Source organism: Panthera onca, chromosome B3 (genome assembly GCF_046562875.1).
Source record: "Panthera onca isolate mPanOnc1 chromosome B3, mPanOnc1 haplotype 2, whole genome shotgun sequence".
NCBI lineage: Eukaryota > Metazoa > Chordata > Mammalia > Carnivora > Felidae > Panthera > Panthera onca.
Window position 1 is genome coordinate 35,545,860 of NC_138344.1, and position 3,956 is coordinate 35,549,815.

A 3,956-nucleotide genomic window follows, 5' to 3' on the forward strand; every position below is an offset into this window, starting at 1 on the left:
CCAGAGTCGCTCAGCACCGAGGAAGGCAAGTTGGCTCCCCAGCCAACTTGTCTCGAGGGCAGGGGAGCCCTTTGGAACCAACCACGACATGCACTCATTGGATCCAACAGCTGGCAACTTCTCCAAAAGCCACTGTGCGGGGAGTCTGCTGGCCCCAGATCCCCTAGCAGAATCAGGGACAGCAGAGGTTGCTTGCTTCCTCTCTCCATGACGGGCATCGGTGAAGGACCTGGGACCTTCTGAAAGGAAGGATAGAGGGAAACCGACTCTCTCCTCTCTCCACTGGAAGCAGTGGGATCCGTCAGATTTCTTTCATCCTAAAAAAAACCCCCAAACTCTCCATCCCCATGTCGTTTTCTAGACACTGCCCTACTTCTCTCTTTCCTTCGCAGCCCAACTTCTGCAGAGCTATGTGCATGGAAGCTCACCACTTCTGTCCCACCTGCCCTCTCCTTGAGCCAGCACTACCTGACTCCCATCCCCTCCCACCAAAACTATACCACTGTGGTCACCAACCACTTCTTGTGCTCACATCCAGAGGAAGCTCTCCCATTCTCATTCTCTTGGACCACTCGGACGCATTTGACCCTGTTGGCGCCTCCCCTGTTCTAGAACCTCTTCTCTTGGTTTTCGTGACACCGTTCTCTTATCGATCCTAATTCGGCCCCTCAGATCCCTCTTCAATCCCTTCTTGCAGGCTCTGTTTCCACGGACCCACGCTTTCAGCTCTGCTTTCTGTTACATCATAGTGTCAGTGTGTGCTGTGCTCCACCAGTGGACTGGGTCCATCTTGGCCGCCTTGGTCATTACCACAGGGATTCATGACGTCCTGCTCATTGAGTGAACGGATAGGTAGATGAATGGACACATGGACGGCTCCATCTGGCACTACCCCTCACATTTTGTCCAATGGAGGTGGGTGGACTTCAAGGCCCATATTGGAGGTAATAACTCATCCGCGTGTGACCTATTCAGGTACCTTCTCGACTAGCGTGAAGGAGCTTCTAGGAGGAGGTGGTGGGTCCTGGGAGAGACAAGCATGTCACCTGAGCAGAAGAGGCTAATACCATGGCTCGGCCCTGCTAGATTCCTGGTTCTTTCTAGAATCTGAGTTTTCGATCACGTCCAGTTATCCACAGTTAAGAAAGGAAGGGGAAAGGGGGACACTAAGAGGGCCGCTGGAGGGAAGGGGTGAGAAGAGGAAGAGGGGAGAGAAGGCTACTCAGAGAAGGGGACACAGAGAAGGGGGTGTCGGGGAGGCACGGGTTCGAGAGGAGAGTAAGACCTTGGGCGTGCTGAGGTGTGTCCGTAAGTGCTAACTGTGGCGACAAAACCACTCCCGGGCACGTCAGGACCTCGGATGGGATTGCCACTTGGCAGCTGGGCCACTCTTCATTGCCCCTCTCCTTTTAACCTTTATAGCAACAGACACCCTGTTCTGTGCAGACAGCTCACAGCCACCTTCTGGGCAGAGTGGCTACTCCCTCCTCTGGGCCCTTGGCACCTTTTCTCACATCTGATACAGGCCTGGCTGCAGCATGTCACCCGTTGGAGCTTGACCTGCCCGTCTCCTTCGGAATGTATGGCCCTCTTTGTCTCCGTACCTCTGGTCACTAGCTCAGGCCTGGCACCTCCTACTACAGGCACCTGCTCAATATAATGTATTTTCTTTTGAGGATAAAGGAATGAATGAATGAAGATTCAAAGACTCTGCCCTCAAGGGGCTTACAGTTTCCCTGGGCATATGAAATAAAAGCAATAATGGAGGGAGGAGATCAGTTGCTGGCTCCTGTGTCGTCATCAACTGGGAAGACGGACAGACACCCGCGATGCCGGGTTTCCCTGATGCACGTCCGATCAATTCCTCCGTCACAGAAACTGGGTCCCAGCATGAAAGAAACCAAGAGCCCAAGAAAGAGGCATTCCTAGGCTTAGTAGCCTTTGTTATTAATTTGTCACCTACCGGGGCGCCTGGGTGGCTCAGTTGGTTAAGCGTCCGACTTCGGCTCGGGTCATGATTTCGCGGTTCGTGAGTTCGAGCCCCGAGTCGGGCTCCGTGCTGACAGTGAGGAGCCTGCTTGAGATTCTCTCTCTCTCTCCCTCTCTCTCTGCCCTTCCTCGTCTCCTTTTTTTTAATCGACTTTTGAAAAATAAACTTAAAAGAAAAGAATTCAGATGATCTGTTTCTGGGTCTGCTTCCACAGTTGGACAGTAAGCTTTCCAAAGGATTTTTATTTTCTTTTTCTAATCGTGATTATGAGCATCTTGGGACCAGATTTCTGAGCTTCGCCTCCTGGCTCTACCATTTGCTGCCCGTGTGACCTCAGTTTCAACACTGGTAAATTGGTAACTACTGGGATCCTCACAGTATCCGTCTATGGGGCCACGAGTCGAATTAAACGGGTAGACAGTCGGTAAGAGTCCGTCTTATTATCGTCTTCGTCCCCGGTGTCCAGCCTCATGCCCCTTACCCACTAGATCGTCAATAAACGTTCGCTGAGTCGGAAACAGAAGCAAAAATATTCCTTGGCGTTGAAAATCATAGTAACGCTATCAGACATAGCTTCGGTAGATTCCACGGCTGAACACAGACAATAAAAATAAAGTCAGTTGTCAATGAATTGGGAATACCCATTATTGCTCCGGCTACAACACAAGCAAACGAGACTAATAGTTCCCGGCTCTGAAATGGATCCCAAGAATGGTTATGGCCGCCGACGGCTGACTGGGGAGCTCTGGGCGAAGTGCATAACTGCAACAGCATCGCATCTACTTGGACGGCTCCTGTGCCCCTGCGTGTCCGTGCGCGCTCCCGGCCATCGGCGGGGAGATCTGCAAGCCTGGAAGCCCCCGGGGAGGCATCCCAGAAAAGTGGTGAGAGGCAGTGCAGACTCGGGGCTTTAGGGGGCAACGAACACATCCCGGTGGTGGAGTTGGCCTTTGAGGATGTGCGGGTGCATCCCGAGGTGGGGGAGACAGGGACCGCCCGGCTTCCAGGAATACCCATTGTCAGCAGCCCGGCTGTCTTTAGGGACCAGCTACATTTGTCTCCTCCCTCAGGAGCGGAGTTCTAGAGTTTTCCCCCAAGCCTCACCATTCACGCCAACGCTCCTTTCTCTGGGGCTTCATGACCTCTGGCCTCACCTGGCAGATCGTCCTCTGTGTCCCCATTCAATCCCAGGAGGAAAGTCTGGCTGACGTCGCCCGTCGTGGTGTCACCCCCGCCATCCCGTCTGTTTATTGGCTGCCCCTCTGCCATGAGTCCTTGGGGCCCCTTCCTCTGCCCGCCCCCCCCCCCCCCAAGTTCAGTCAGGGACAGGCCCTTGTTTAAGCCGCCGCCTGGTCATTGCTTCTCTTGCGAGGGGTGACGTGGGGGGCTAGGTCCCTGAAGAGGAGGACGTGTAGGGCAGCCTGGTGCCAAACGCTCCTCGTTTGGTGGCCGGGTTCTCAGGGGAGAATGGGTGAAGCCTCAGAGGCTCACAGGTAGAGGAAGAAGGTTCTGGTGCAAGCACATCGTGGATCTCTCTCCAGCCTCCTGGTGTCTGTCGGCCCTCTGAGGGCAGCTGCTCTTGACTGTCTCCGTGTCGCTCTGGAGAAGAGACTGCGCTCTGCCTCGGCTGTGCCTCTGGCTGCCACCATCTGGCTCCCTCTGGAATTTTGGCTGGTGTCTCCAGCGGAGGCGTTGGGGTGGGTGGCCACCTCCTGTCAGGTGGGCCCCGACGGCAGGAGGGAGGGCTCTGGAATATCTGCTTAGAGCTCAGGCTGTTTCCTCACCCCCTCCCCCGCCACAACACACACACACACACACACACACACACACACACACACTTGTATAATCACACTTTCCCTCTCACCTTAAAAAAAAAAAAAGAGAGAAAAACTCTCAGGAAATATTTCCACTTTAATTGTCACAGGGAGAGCGTGGCCCACTGATTTCCCGGCCTGCCTGGCAATTC

At 54.2% G+C, this 3,956-nt stretch overlaps 1 long non-coding RNA gene across 1 annotated transcript; it reads left to right on the forward strand.

Moving 5' to 3' along the window:
* Positions 1-311: 311 nt before the first annotated feature.
* LOC132668382 (uncharacterized) lies at positions 312-1,773 on the forward strand. The gene is made up of 2 exons (XR_009605561.3): positions 312-944; positions 1,423-1,773. It is a non-coding gene; the product is annotated as an uncharacterized LOC132668382 (long non-coding RNA).
* Positions 1,774-3,956: the final 2,183 nt, after the last annotated feature.